Source organism: Equus asinus, chromosome 6, assembly GCF_041296235.1.
Source record: "Equus asinus isolate D_3611 breed Donkey chromosome 6, EquAss-T2T_v2, whole genome shotgun sequence".
Lineage (NCBI taxonomy): Eukaryota > Metazoa > Chordata > Mammalia > Perissodactyla > Equidae > Equus > Equus asinus.
The window spans coordinates 61,043,387-61,060,048 of NC_091795.1; positions in this window are offsets into that span (position 1 = coordinate 61,043,387).

The following is a 16,662-nucleotide window of genomic DNA, read 5'->3' on the forward strand; positions in this document are numbered from 1 at the left end:
TAATTGAGAGCCAGTGCAGGATTTATAATCTAGGACAACTGACACACAGAGCTGTAAGTGCTGGTCTGGCACTAAGAATTCAGCACAACTGTATTGATGTCTTCCTGTGGAAGCTTATATTTTCTTCTGCTTTATTTTAGGACAGGAGAGTACATAGATAGGTGAATCAGAGATCTATATTTATAGTTCTATTTCTGTTTGATACCACAGCTTGCATTAGAACAATATCAAACATTTAAAAAGATAATTTGCATTTTGCACTCTTAGTGTTCAACACTTTAAAAAACTTCTGCAAGATATAACTCCATATTCATGGTCACTTTCCTCACCGATTAGTTAGTAAATTAATTGATTCATTCAACAAACATTTATTGAGTTACTACTATGTGCAAGATGCTGTGCTGAGCTTTGAACATGTAAAACGACTTAGATATAACCCATATCTTCACAGCCTTTTGAAAAGTCATTATGAGTAGTGATACAGGAAAATATTAGTATGTTTCAGTAAGGGCAAATCACATGTGTGGTTGGTATGGACACAAAGCATAGAGGAAATGTAGAAAATTAAACTGGAAAAATCAGTAGACATTTTCCTGCTAATGGAACATCAATAGAGAGATAAGTTTGAGTTTTAAATTGAGGTGCGCGAAATGAGAAACGATCAGGTTACTTTTTAAAATGACGACTTTGATAGAGATAGAGAGAATGGATTGGAAGATGGAGGGACTCAAGACAGAGAAACAACTGGAGAATATTTTGCAATATTCCAAGGATACTGAGTGCTTTGAACTAAGGTTGCAGAAGTGGGAATGGAGAAAAGGAAAATATGTAAGAGGCATTTTTGAGGCAGAATTGACAACAAGCTTATCAATTCAGTATGGAATTAGTAAATCAGATATATATAGATTATGAGAGAAGAATTGAGAAGAAACATAAAGTGAAAAACAAAAAAAGGCCAAGGGCTGAACTTAGAAAAAGCCCAACGTTTGCAAGACCAAGAAGAGGAAGAGGAACCACTTGAAGAATCTAGAATAGAACCATGAATGATATTGTGCTTTATCACACGTAAGCACAGTGAAAGCAAGTACAAGAAATTAAGTTCAAGAATTACTTCTTATTTAAAGCTGGAAGAGATCTTCCAAAGAGTCTGGTCTAATCTTGTAACTTTCAAGATGAGAAAAATGACTTGCCCGATGTACTTGCTTATTCAGTGGCAGAGACGAGCCTTGAATCCAATGTTTTGCTTCCTCAGCCAATTTTCTCCCAGGTATACATCTTTCTTAATATTTAAACATTAATGTTGACTTGCTATCAGATCTTTTTCTTTCTCTTGTGGCTTATTTGTATCCTCTGGAAATCAAATTCTAATTTAATATTGGATTTTCTTGATGTACTCCATCCAACCTGGATCTGGGCTTCAGGAAATCCGAGTTCAAGATATGCGACCCTAGACATGCACCTAAACATCTCTGCAGCTTAGTTCCCCACCTGTAAAATTAACAATTGGTCTAAATGATCTGTACTATTCATTTTTATCCCCGGGATCCTAGCTATCCAGTAGGATATTAATTAGCCACCATCAGTAGCGTGTCCCAATTTGTGTGGGGACAGATTAACGAGCAATAGTCTACTGGAAAATGGAAAGCAGCTCCAAGACTCTTACAGCTCTGGAGGATGATGATGTGGACCTTAGAAATGTTGATTCTTAGCCTATAGCTGGGGAACGGTGTGTGGCTTTTGCTTGTGGTAGTCATATCTTCTCACATGAGCATAAGGGCAGGCAGGTTATTTTGCCGTGTCAGCTATTTTCCTATTTTTATGTCTTTGGGGAAATAACCGACCAAGTTAAGCTTCCTGCATATTCTTAAAAATTTGTGATAAAACTCAGAGCTGCAAAACTGCCCCAATTTCTTATTCATGACTTGTTATTTAAAAAGATGTTGCATTTTGCAGAGATATTACACAATGTTGATCTTCCTTGAAAAGGAAAGAATTTAGCCTACCTTTGTTTGACACATTGGGTTATCAAAGAACACAGCAGATTTCCTTTGCCCACCTTCTGAATCCACCTAGGCCATCTCTAATGTCCCTTCTGGCTCACGACACATTGGAGAAAAACAGACAAAAAAAAATTCCATAAAGGGCTGTTGTAATAAGGAGGGCTTTTTTTTTTCTTTTTTTTTATTTTAGGATGTACATCATATTTCAAATTCTGTGTAGATTACATCATGTTCACCACCCGAAAACTAATTATAGTCCATCCCTTCACATGTGGACCTACTCACCCCTTTTGCCCTCCCCACTCTGCTTCCCCTATGGTAACCCCAGTCCAATCTCCAATGCTATGTGTTTTTGTGTCGTTTTTATCTTCTACTTATGATTGAGATCATATGGTATTTGACTTTCTCCCTCTGACTTATTTCACTCAGCATAATACCCTCAAGGTCTATCCATGTTGTCACAAACAGTGGGATTTCATCATTTCTTATGCCTGAGTAGTATTCCATTGTGTATACATATCACATCTTCTTTATCATTTGTCCCTTGATGAGCACCTAGGTTGCTTCCATTTCTCCAAAGAAGATATACAGATGGCCAACAGGCATATGAAAAGATGCTCAACATCATTAGCTATCAGGGAAATGCAAATCAAAACTACAATGAGGTATCACCTCACTCTGGTCAGAATGGCTATAATTAACAAGAAAGGAAACAACAAATGTTGGAGAGGATGTGGAGAGAAGGGGACACTTGTTCACTGCTGGTGGGAGTACAAACTGGTGCAACCACTATGGAAAGCAGTATGGAGTATCCTCAGAAAATTAAAGATAGATCTACCATACGATCCAGCTATCCCACTGCTGGGTATTTATCCAAAGAATTTGAAAACACAAAGGCATAAAGATACTTGCACCCCTATGTTCATTGCAGCATTACACACAATAGTAAAGAGGGCTTTTAATGATGTTTTGACATTTTCTGGGATGAATGCTTGAGTAGAAGAAATTGAGAAAATGCTCAGGAAAGGATATAGGAAGCTTTAGCCTTTTGTATATGAACTACCAGTAACTATTTTCTATTAATAAAATTATATGTAAGGGCCTGGCCCCGTGGCCAAGTAATTATAGTTCTGCATGTTCCATTTCCGTGGCCCAGGTTGGTGGGTTCACATCCTGGGTGCAGACCTATTCTACTCAGCAGCCATGCTGTGGTGGTGTCCCACATACAAAACAGAGGAAGATTGGCACAGGTGTTAGTTCGGGGCGAATGTTCCTCAAGCACAAAAAAGAGGAGTATTGGCAACAGATGTTAGCCCAGGGCAAATCTTCCTCAGGAACAAAAAAATTATACAGAATACAGAAAAAATAATACATTTTTAAATATAACATATTTTTGACATCATTGTAATCTCCATTTTTTTGAGGTCCTAAATTGAACATATATATCTGGACCTAGCGAGTATCTGTTCCATTAAAAATAGTTGAAATAGTCTAAATAAAGGGACTCAGGCATTTAAAATATTTATTAGAATAGGATTATCAAGTGAAAAGGCAGAGTTTTTTTCTCTGGAGATTTAAAAAAATAGAACAAGTGCTCATCTTTCCAGAGTTATTTAGATACCCTCTTACCTGAAGGCTAGCAGAACTGTTTGATCTCCAGCCATTCATTTCAACATTCGAACTTTATGATTGCCTATTACTCTATTGTTATCACATTTAAAAGATGGCTTAAAATGTCCCTTAAAGACACATGCCTTAGATGTAAAGGTTTTTGTTTGAGGCCTTGAGTAGAGATTGAAATACAGAGTCTTTGACAATATGAAAGAATCAGGGCAGTGTTTCTGAAGCATGAGGGCACAATAGTATCATTAGTGACAGCTAATGCCCTAGCAGTTTGCTCTCCTTACGCCTAATTTGATAAATGGTAACGAGCATCTGCTAATTTCCAGTGTAATGGGAACCTGTTTGTAGTGATTACAACCTGGAGGAACTGAACGTGCGTGCGTGTTGAGGGTGGAGAGGAATGTCCACCCCGATCATGAGCACTCACCCATAAATGTGCACATATACACTGTAAGCTCTAAATAATAATAAATTAATCAGTTTCAGGGTCAAATTGATTATAGCTAAATTTAGTAGAGAATTCTAATGATGAGTGATTTCCTATCTGAGAATGCCTTATTATCTTTTCCTCCCAAGCAGCGATTCTGCAGCCAATTCTAGATGTAGCCCTTGGCAGGTGGTCCCCTTTGCAGGTTGATGTTGTCTGGCTCGGGACCCTGCTGTCCAGGTGCAGTGTTCTATGTTTGGCTGCCAGAGTACTAGGGGGCGTGGCTTAAACTACAAGCACTCTTGACCAAAGTGGTTCCCTGGCATCCAAATCTCCCCTCCTCTTGCTGCATGCATCATCTGAGGTAAAGCCATGACTTGATAGCTCCAAATAGTTTTGGCAATGGTGGGCAATGCTTAACATGAGCCAGCTGCCGTTGAGGAAGAGGTGATTATCTTGGCTGGAATTAAGTAGCTACAGGTATCAACACCTGCTGCACAGTTAAAGACTGTCTACATGACTTCTGTTTACTCTCATCTTGAAACAGGTCATTTGGTGCTTGAGTCGATAGAAACCAGGTCTTTGGCCTTAATTTGCCTTCCATAATAGGCAAGCAAAATACAAGCCCAGCAGAATGAACACATGACCCCTTTGGCTTGCCCATTCAGAGAAGAGGTGTACATGAAAATTTGGGCTTAACTTCACAAAAGCTCATATTTTGAAAACAAAATGCAGTTTAAATTGTCAAAGGTGAAGCATCACCAGCAGTGTAAACTTTGGTATTCCAAAATAGATGTAACTATAGCCTTCCATGTTTTAATTGTTGCTGTTGTTGTTTCATTTTTGATCACTTGTGATCAAATTGACATGGAAGCTTCCAATAACAAGTATTTTGCATTGTGCCTCAATAAATATTTGTTGAACGAATGAAATCTAGTTTCTACTTACCAATTTATTGACCTCATTGAAAAACCCAAGTCTTCTTCATTTATATTTTTCAAAGTCCAGCTCAGAGTTTCCATCTTCTGAGAATTCCTCCCCAAAATTGTTGCTTACTATATACTCCATAATACTGTCCAATACTCCGTAGTACCTTCCTATTTCCTCCACTTCTATTGCTACTCAACCTGTGGTCCACAGACTGTCAGCATTAACATCAGGGATGTTGGGATGATTAGAAATTCACACTCTTGGTACCATTCCCAACCTATTGGATCAGAATCTCTCTATATTTTTAAATCCCCAGAAATTTATATGTGCATTAAATTTTGAGAAATACTGATATAACACATTTCAATTATGCAATGCAATCAATTTACATAATGTATGGCTTCCCCAGAGAGTAAAACCTCCTTTAGGTCAGGTTTTTGTTCATTTGGAGCTACCAGTCTGGTTGCCTGCTCCTCACATCTCTATTCTGGCAACTCCTTCCCTCAGGGTCGGTCCTACCCTGGGCTGTGGACCAGAGCTTGTCGATAGTCATTGAATGTCCCTGTTCCACCTCTATCCCTCCCAGTTTAAAAGTGCAAGTTTTTATCTTATTTGTGAAAAAAAGTCTCCGCTTACTTCCTCAGTTTGGTAACTTGATATCTACATTTTACCCCTGGGCCTAATTCTCTCCTGAAAATGTGCCTAGCACTCCAGGCCTTCTGAAAAGTGGGCGCTGTTTTGTGCTTTGATTACAAACTGCCAGAGGGCAGGAGCTGGTCTCATTCTATTCTCTTTTCACAGTGTGGATATAGCACATAATGGTGCCAAAATACCCCTGATCAATGATTTTTCACAAGCTGCACCTTCAATCAGATGCAGCTGCTTTAGAAACCATGTTATCACTTTTAGGCCTCTAGCATTTAGTAACCAATTGTTCTAATGCATGAAATTTGTCCTACCGGCTTGAACGGATGAATACCTCTCCCAAGCACATCTAATTTACCCAGGTAATGTGTAACTCACCCAACAGATTTTGTTCCTTATGTTGCTATTCAATTTAGACTCATTTTGGCAGAACTAGAAATTCCTCTGTACAAACTGATATTTGAAGCTCTTTGGCGGCATGCTTTCTCATTATTTTGGAGGAGACCTTTCTTTGCTGCCCTCCCTGGCCCTATCTTCATCCTGTTTACAAATGGAAATTGTCAAAAGACTAAGGGTAGAAGAAACAAAATCAATTTTTGCTTGTTAGCAGTAATATACATTTTTATTGTATAAGTACACTTTTATTGATCTCTATCTGCTTATTCCAAAGCACTTGCCAGCAGTCTACACTGGATTGAGTGGCACTGTGAAAGTAATCAGATCATGATCTTCTCTGTTTCAATAAAAGTGACCTGACTCTGCCTCTAGCTTGCACCATTGGTGGAACAGGGCTGGAAGTGAAAGTAAATGTATACACATAACTACAGAAGGAGAGAGAGCAAGAGGGAGAGATTAAGCATGATAAGAGCTTGCAAGCAAGCAGTTAGATGAGAAATGCACAAGCCTTTGCAGTCATGTAGGTGTGAATCCTAGCTTTGTTACCTACTAGCTGTGGAATCTGGGCATTTTTAAAAATCCCTTGCACTAAAAAATGTAGCCTAATGTATGGGAACCTCAAATCTCTCATCCATAAAATGGCAATCATATGCCTAACTCTATTCATAGCCTCGATATACTTGTGCAAGTTCGTACTGTACAAGGTACCTGCTGAGGGGTGAGTGTGAATGGAAGTCTAGCCCTACACTCACCAAAGCAGCCAGGCACAAGACCTCCTCTGTGTGGAGGAACAGACAGCCTTTTCTAGTTATCACAAAGGGCCTATATAGGCTAGCTTATAAAGTGGCCTTGTTCATGTGATTTCTTGTGAGGGTTAAGAAAAGTGGTATGTAGAACTATGAAAGGATGCTTGGCACTTGTGAAATATTTTGCTGCTTTTCCCATCCTTGTTTTGAATCTCTCCAAATATAGATTTCATTCTCCATGTCTGACTTTCTCCTCCAGGCTAGAATCAAGGCTGCCTACTGTTCCTGGGCTCATGACTTCCCAACTCTGCCCCCAGGGAGTTAATCTCTCCCCTCAGTTTCAATGTGAGAAATCTCTGGAAAGGCATCCGATAGACCTGTGGAGAGTCACAGGTCCCAAATGGTGGAGCATTCTCATTATCAGTCCTCACCATGACAGTGTGAGGAGACGGTGTGAGGAGCAGGTACAGAACTCAAAGAAGGAGCAATCATCTATTTTCCCCCCAGAAGATGAGTGGTAGGAGGGTGAATAAAACAAATTTTCTACCACAGTTCTTACAAATATTCAGCACTTGCTTATGCTTAGATTCTCGATAATCTCAATGAAATACATAGAGACAGAAGAGAGACAGACAAATACACAGAGACAAAAATTGATTTGAAAAGAGAGAACACACAATGATTTGAGAACCATTACATTTAGATGATCAGCAAATAAAAAATAAAAATTAGGGGCCAGCCCTGTGGCGCAGCAAAGTTCACACGTTCTGCTTCTTGGCGGCCCAGGGTTAGCAGGTTCTGATCCCAGGTGCGGACGTGGCACCGCTTGGCACGCCATGCTGTGGTAGGCGTCCCACGTATTAAGTAGAGGAAGATGGGCATGGATATTAGCTCAGTGCCAGGCTTCCTCAGCAAAAAGAGGAGGACTGGAAGTAGTTAGCTCAGGGCTAATCTTCTTCAAAAAAATAAAAAATAAAAAAATAAAATAAAAATAAAAATTAGACTACTAATTAGTATTGTCCCTGATAGAGGTCATTTCCCCTTTCTGGGTCCCATTTTCCTTATCTGACAAATGAGGGGTCTGACTCAAACTATTGTTAGATTCCCTTTGACTCAAATGTCTACGACTCATCCATCCATCCATTCATCATTCCATCTATTCATTTATTAGTCCATCCCTCCATCACTGTATTAGGTACTTGAGACACTTAGATCCTAAGTCTACAAGTGTTTATTGAGCACGTACAGAATACAAGGCATTCTTTTAGCCACAGCGGTAGAAAAGTAAATGATGGTCCTTTTTCTCAAACCGTTTCCAGTCTAGTTGGAGTATATAGTATATACAAGGCAAGAATTATGTAATAGAGAAGACTGCAACAAAAGCAAGAACAGTGCATGAACATTCATAGGATGTCTAGTGAAGAGAATCTGAACTTCAGAGTGAGCATGATGGTACAGTGGGAGCAGGTAAAGATAGCTCCATGGAAGAGAAGAGGTTTTGTCTTTTCTGGAGACTGAGAAGGGGTCATTATTGACTGGGCAGAGGACAAGTATGAATCTTCTAAGCTGGAGAAAATGCTAGAAATCTCCACCTCTGGAATACTAACACTGAGTTGTTTTGGTTTAGTTTTTTTTTAGTTTTATTGTTTTGTTGAGTTTATATTGTGTAAAATGAAAAATGCTGGCATTACTGTAAGTAGATGTCAGAAACAGAAGTTACCTGAAAACATTTGAGGTAACTACTAATTGCATTCATCTTCTAATTAGCACTTTCTTTGTCACTGACTATAACACCAGATTGGATTTCCCACTGGGAAATAGAAATGAAACAAACAAAAAAAATCAAGAAAGTAGAATGCTAGTTGCTATGAGGATTTTAGGAACAAATATATATACGTATGGATATCATGCTAATATTTGAGGGGTGGGTGGCCAATGAGAAATTATCATAGATATGGCCCAGATAATAGTAGTTACTGCCTTTTCGTGTCAATGATGCTGATTCTAATTGACTACAGATCCACATGGAACTAATAGCTCATTAGAAATCAACTGACGTGTGAACGAAGGTGGGAGAGTGAGCAGAGGAATGGGCTGAATAAGAAACGCGATTACTTTAAAGTCTCTAATCATGAGGACAGAGGAAAGCAAAGTTTTTAAACCAATATTCTAAACATGGTTGTGTTAAAATAGAAAGCAGATCTTTAAAAGTTATCGGACGTGGTAAGGTATTGTTCAAAGCTTTATCGGATTTGCCTTGGAATTTAGCATCACAATCTGACATAGTTCCACAAAATGCACTATGATAATCTCACCAGGTGGAGGCTGATAAATTCAGATGGGGCTGAATTTGCTCATTTTCCTTCCATTGTCACATAATCAATAAGGAGGGGTGAAACGTGCAGATAATACATCTGGCTTTTTGCTTTTGTAGGAAGCGTGGTCACCTACAACAGCTGTTTAGAGATCTTGCGTCTGTTATTTATCCCAATGTGTATTTTGTTTGTTCTTTAGTATTTCAGTCATCTAATTTCTTTCCTTCCATCTGTTTCATTCTCTCCTCCAATGATCATTACAGAAGAAGGCACACAGTTGGCTGATTTTCTTCGTTTCTTGTCATTATAGTTAAGTAGACCACCAAACAGTTGTGTTCATTGGTGATACAGAGATGGCTAAGGGGTGCTCCACGCCCTTGTGGTCTCACATTCCAGTGGATCTGACAGGAAATCATTATGAGAATGTGCAGTCTTTCCTGTAAGAAGGTTTTACAGAGAGTATTCAAAGGTTATTGGAAAAAGAAGAGAGAGAAAGAAAGAGAAAGGCAGGGAGGGAGAGGAAAGAAGCAAAGAACCAATAAGCCAAACTAGGTAAATCTTAGCATCAGGATTGAGGAATAAGAACATGAAAAATGGGAATTAAGGCCACGAGGGTGGGACCCCTGTGAAATCTATGAGGAACACACCTCTCCAAAGCAGACTTGTCTGCAGCAACCCGGCATTATGCACAACCTAGATACCACAGATGTTGGGTGCCACAGGGCCCAATCTTTCACTCCAAGGACCTAAACAAGCTGCTACAACAAACTCTATTTCTTCATAACTAAAATGTCTCTGCTTCTGAGTGTAGCTGACATGATACATCAAAGGGCATAGTTTATTTTAATAACTTGTCAGAGCGGCTTCCTTACCAGGGGATTGCTTGAGATGCCTTTCTCAGACCCTAGAATTATCCTGATTTTATTCAGCAACTGCCCTAGCACATGAGGCGTATTTTTGGCAACGCTGTTCAGAAGCTGCCAGATTGACCCCCTGCAGTCTTAACTCGGGCACCACAAACAGACCATATTGTGCAGAGGCCCTGTGCTGGCCTTGCCATTCATCCCTCCTTGCCCAAGGGGGTGCCCTGAACAATGGGCCTTCTTGCCTCCCCATAGGCAGAACACATGTAGTGCTGAGCAATTGAAAAGATATTATTTATATTCATTGAACCAACTATATACTATTAAAAGGTAAATAAGACTAATAAATAAATGTAGACTGGAAATTACAATTTTAAGCTTTACGTTCATAATTGATTTCTTTTTTCTTTCTAACCATATTTACTTACTTCACCCAAATTGGCATATCTGTTTTTATATTTCCCCATCTCATAGTTTGTTCATGCCACACTACTCACCTAGAGTTATTTCTCCTCTTTCTCTGCCATCAGTGTACATTCTGACAGTTCTTCTAGACACAGCTAAAATCTCACCTTCTCCGAAAGAGTACATTTTACCCTTCTTTGTGGCTCTGAGTACATCTTGTCCACACACTGTCGATTTAGACATGCGTTCCCTTCTTCTTTTCCTCCCCTTTTATCCTAAATTAACGTTTTACTTTTTTGCTGTAACACACATTTTCACTAGTTTATATTGTTTCCCTGGTAAGTTTCAAAAGTTTTTTGAGGACATAAATCTTGTTTTAGATTTCTGTATACTCCAGTATTGCCAAGTTTAGATCACAGGTCAAAACATCAATAACTGTTGTTTACAAGTACGTTTATTTTTTAATTATTTAAAATTTTATCTGATGTTATATACTTTGCCAAAGAAGCTCTGGTCAAGCAAAACTTCAAAAACTGTAAACTGATGATCATCAATCATTGCCATAGTTTCTACAATGTCTGAATAAAATAGATTATTTTAGGAATTCCAGGGAAGACAATTTTTTCTAAATAATTCTTGAACATTCCATGCATTATGTATTGTCTAAATCATATTTGCATATTATATACATTACAGAGTTCCAATTCCAGGTACGATGGAATTAACACAAGGTGGAGTTAACACTTTCACTCCCATTGAATTCAACTATAAAGTCTGGGCAGAATTTATGGCTCAGTCATTTGAGAACTCCAAAAAGGAAATAGCAAGAGGTGGATCAGAGAAGGATACCAGAATTTGAAGCACCATTGAACCAGCAGTGAGTTTACTATGTCTTTCTTCTAGATTGCCCCCAGTCTGAAATCAATGCAGTGTGAAAGCTGGAAGTGAGCACTGTAGTACGGACAGTGAGAGATCCAGGAGAAACTTGGATAGGGGAGCGTCAAAGGGAACTCCTAAAACTCAGAGAGGGTGGAGGAAATCTCTTGACTTTCTTTCTCCCCTTTCTCTCTATTCTCTCACACTCTGGTGACCAGGAAATCCCATGGTGCAGACGTCAGCGGCAGTGACAGGGGTCAGCAATGGAAGCCCGCAAGAGCGAAAACTCTGAGGATAGGAAGCGTTATCTCTTTTTAGTGGAACTGCAGCACCAAGAGGTTGTGGCCAAACCCAACTGCCTTTTTTTCCCTCTCTTGGACCTCCCACTAATTGGCTCCGGATGTGCTATAATCATGAAAGTAGGTGGTTTCTGGCTGAATAACCAAAAAGGGTCGCTTAGAAAAAATGCTGGGTGTGTAATAGAAAGTAAGGAGGAAAATGACATCATAAAACTGTTTATGAACCCCTAGGCTCCATCCTCAAACTGTACATCCGTGGATCCGATCCTAATTAGCATACCAAAACGTTGAGAACAGAGCTGATGTGTATACCAGTGCCCAGACCCCAGACCAATCTCTGAGTAGTGCACACACAGGACAGACCTGAACAACGCTGCAGAAAAGCGTTGGAAACTGAACTGACATTGGAACCACTGGCCATAGAAGACTAAAACTAAATGCCAACTTTCTCCACAGGATTGGAATAAGACCCAGACTCTCATAATGTAATATTCAAAATGTTCTGGCATATTGGAACAGGAAAATCTCACCTTGCATCAGAAAAAACAGTCAACAGATGCCAATGATGAGATGATACAGACATTGGTATTATCTGAGAAAGATTTTAAATCAGTTACTATAAAAATTCTCAAACGACCGTAAACACCTTTGAAACAAATATAAGCAATGCAACATGACAGTAATATTATTAGATGCAGGAGTAGGTTCAAGCCGAAAGTGCCATATTAACAGGATATTTTTTTCAAATTAGCACCATTTTTAAAAATTTTGATATATTTTACATAAAATATGAAAAAATTAAATTTATAAAATGGTTGTTTTAATGTGCACAGTTCAGCAGCTTTTAGTGTATTCACAAGATTGTGAAACTGTCACTACTATCTAATTCCAGAATATTTTTATCACCCCAAAGGGGAACCCCATACCTATTATCACTCCTCATTCCTTCACCCCACCCCACCAAAATGTGATATAATCATGAAAGTAGCTTTATTTCTGCTACTTTATAAATAGCTCGTATTAGACTGTATCAGGTTAATCTGAAATAATAATGAATAGTAAAAGATTACGGTGTCAGTCTATGACATCAATAACCTGCCCATTGTAATAAATGACATAAGTTCTTGAACTGCTGTTAGATATTTTTTCTTAAGTAACAAGGTAGATAGTTACATAAAGAGGTAACACTGGTAACAGTTTTCAATGTCAACCATGGTATAAACTTTCTCTGTAACCATCACCAATCTGGAATATTTTAGCCATTTGAGAGTCTGGAATGTATAGAGAAACTGTTCTTCATTATTTATTTGTAATAAAAATACCAGAAATATTTAAATATTATGTTAAAATGTGCACCTAATTTAGCTAGAAGGAGCGCCCATTTGATAATAGGGCTGTGTGATAAGGATTTCTAGAAGGATGTGCTCATGGTGCCTTCTGAGAACATTTGTTCTTCTTTCCACGCTGAGTTGTTCCATCTACTCAATTCCCAACAAAATAAAACCGCCCAGACATCTTTTAAATAGGTCTATTTCTGGAAATTTGATATTGTCTTGAAGTCAATCTACTTCTAAATGTTCACTAATCTGTTATTTTTCTGTGTAAAATGAAGTTTTATCAAAACATCCTTATTTACTTTTGACTCTCTTTTTTTGCTATTTTGGAAACTGAACAGCAGACTATAAGGATAAATCATCATTTGCCAGAAGATAAAGCCTAGAAGTAAACTCACAGTATTATTTAATGACTTATGGTTCATACAAAGCAGTATAAGGGCAGTAGCTCTTGTGCACATGAAATCTCTAATATCACATAAATTATCTAAAATAGAGTTTTTAAAGCCCCATCAGTATTTTGAATATTATTAAACATTTTCCCAAGTGCAGTACAATTTTTTTTTATTTTTGTGGCATCTAAACCCACAAAATAGAAAAAGCTAATTATTATACTTTTTTTACCAGAAAAAATCAACAATTAAAAAAAATCTAGATATCACCTCACATCTGTCAGAATGGCTATTATCAAAAAGACAAAAAAAGTCTCATTTGCAACCCCATGGATGGAACTTAAGGGTATTATGTTAAGTGAGATAAGCCAGACAGAGAAAGACAAACATCGTATGATTTCACTCATATGTGGAAGATAAACAAACACATGGACAAAGAGATCAGACTAGTGGTTACCAGAGTAGTAGGGGGTTGGGGGATGGGCATGAGAGGTAAAGGGGCACATATATATGATGTGGACAAATAACAATGTACAACTGAAATTTCGCAATGTTATAAAATATTATGACTTCAATAAGAAAAAAGGACAAGAGATAAGTGTTGGTGAGGATGTGGAGAAAAGGAAACCCTTGTGTACTGTTGGTGGGAATGTCAATTGGTGCAGCCACTAGGGAAAACAGTATGGAGGTTCCTCAAAAAATTAACAATAGAACTACCATACCATCCAGCAATTCTCTTCTGGGTATATATCTGAAGAAAAAGAAAATACTAATTCAAAAAGATATATGCACCCCTATGTTCATTGCAGCATTATTTGCAATAGCCAAGATATGGAAACAACGTAAGTGTCCATCAATAGATGAATGGATAAAGAAGAGGTGGTATAGATATATACAATGGAATATTATTCAGCCATAAAAAAGAATGAAATTTTGCCATTTGTGACAACATAGATGGACCTAGAGGGTATTAGCTAAGTAAAACAATCAGACAAAGAAAGACAAATGCAAAGTATGATTTCACTTATGCGTGGAATCTAAAAAAAAATGAACAAACAAAACAAAACAGAAACAGATTCATAGATACAAAGAACAAAGTGGTGATCACGGTGGGGGGAGGGGAGCAAAATAGGTGAAGGGGATTAAGAGGTACACACTTCCAGTCATAAAATCAAGAAGTCACAGGGATGAAATATACAGCATAGGGAATATGGTCAATAATATTATAATAACTTTGTATGGTGACAGATGATAACTAGACATATTGTGATCATTTTACAATGTATAAAAATATCAAATCACTATGTTGTACACCTGAAGCTAATATAATATTGTATAGCAATCATACTTCAATTAAAAAAAACAAAAAAAATTTAAAAATCTATTTTCTAGATTGAAAAACACGACTACATTTGAATCCTTCTCTGTTTACAAATGAATTGCCTAGTTAATGGACCTTCTGCATTTGAGTGTGTGTAAAGGACTGTGTGACTAGATTTATGTGTGTGTGTCAATAAATATACATACAAATATTGCTGAAGATCAAATAAAGATTATTATTTTCAGCAATTAGGTGACACATGAATGTTGGTTCTGTTTACACTTCTGTCTTTAAGGATTAGGATTTGTTAGCTCATAAAAAATTCTGAGTTTATTGTGGGTATCAATTAAATGCTGCTTAGGGCTGAATTCATGATGTGAAATGTAATACAATGTGAAATTGAATCATACCTATGAAATATAAAAAATAAAAATCCATTTGGTTATTAATATACTTATGAAAGCAGAAATGCTGAATTATAATAAGCTTGGCGCTTGGTAAAAAATAGACATATTTAATTGTGTATAAGTTTGGAAATATGTATAAATAAATATGCATGTAAATGTGTTTATTTATAATAGCATATCAAAGTAAATGTATTCCACTGTAAGAAATGTATAACAAAATTGCCTGAAAAATCATCTCTACTTTTGAGGTATTCAAGTACTTCCCAAGGGTAGAGTTGAGAAGACATACTTTGATACTAACATATCTCTAATATATGCTCATAATTTGCTTGATTTTATTTTGCAAAAATTTTTGTTCTCATATAATACTGCAAAGGTCTGATGCATGTTTAAAAATGTGTTAAATGCATCATAGAATTCTTCACTTTATAGTACTATAATGTGGAGAAAAGTGGTGTGAAAGCCTAGTTCACACTTAATATATGTAAATCTCCCTGACAAATACTGAAATGCTATAGTTGAAAATCTAACAGTAGTGACATTCTTAAATAATGAATATATTTACTGAGTCTGGAATATCCCCTAGTAGAATGAATTTGTTAAGTTAACTGGACACTCAGCAGGCCTTCAATACGTGTAACTTTTTAATTTTTTTTTTTGTGAATAACAGAACCCAATGACTCCTAAAAGTTAATCGTAGGCACTAAGGAGAATTGAAATGCGTCTGCAAGTAGGAGTTCAGTATCAAGTTGAACCAAGCAAGAGATCTTACAGACATAGAAAGAAGTTTCCTTTTTCTATACTCTAGAAAACCAGATTTCTCTGCTATTCGGAAATGATTGACAATTTTAAATAGTATCCTGAAATGCTCCAGCTGTACCTCTCCTGGGGAACAGTGGTTCCATACATGAGACCGCTTCTCAGGAAGATCACCAGATACCACCTCCCACACCTGGAGTCAGACCCATTCAAATTGGTGTTGGGAACAAGCAGCCAAACTATTTAGTAGAGTTCAAGGACAGAAGGGAGACTTCTCTGCAGGCAGAAACATTTTCTCCAGATCTATGAAAGTTGTTAGAATTATACACCAGGATTAGAATATTTGGAGTACCCCAGAGGCCCACAATAATATACATAAAAATACCTCCAGAAATGTTGATGCCACAAACCACCATGAGTGAAAATTTCAGAGGAATTTCTGCATATCTCACCAAGAGTACTATTGCCATTTTTTTCTCTTTTGACAGATGTATTGTGATATACCAGACATACAGTAAACCTCACATATTAAAGTGTACAATTTGATAAGTTTTGAAAAACCATAACTACAATCAAGATAATGAACAGATCTGTTGCTCCCAAAAGTTTCTGATGCCTCTGTAATTCCTCCGTTCTATCCCTTCCTATCACCTCATTCCCAGGCAACCATGGTTCTGCTTTCTGTCACTATAGATTGGTTTGTATTGTCTAGAGTTTTACATAATTAGAATCATAAATATGTAATCTTTTGTGTCTAGCTTCTTTTGTTCAATATAATTATTTTGAGCGATTCATCCATGTTGTTGAATGTGTCAATATTTCATGACTTTTTATTGCTCAGTAGTATTCCATTGTATAGATACACCAGTGTGTTTGGCTAGACACGTTGGACATTTTGTTTGTTTCCAGATATCCATGTTTTGG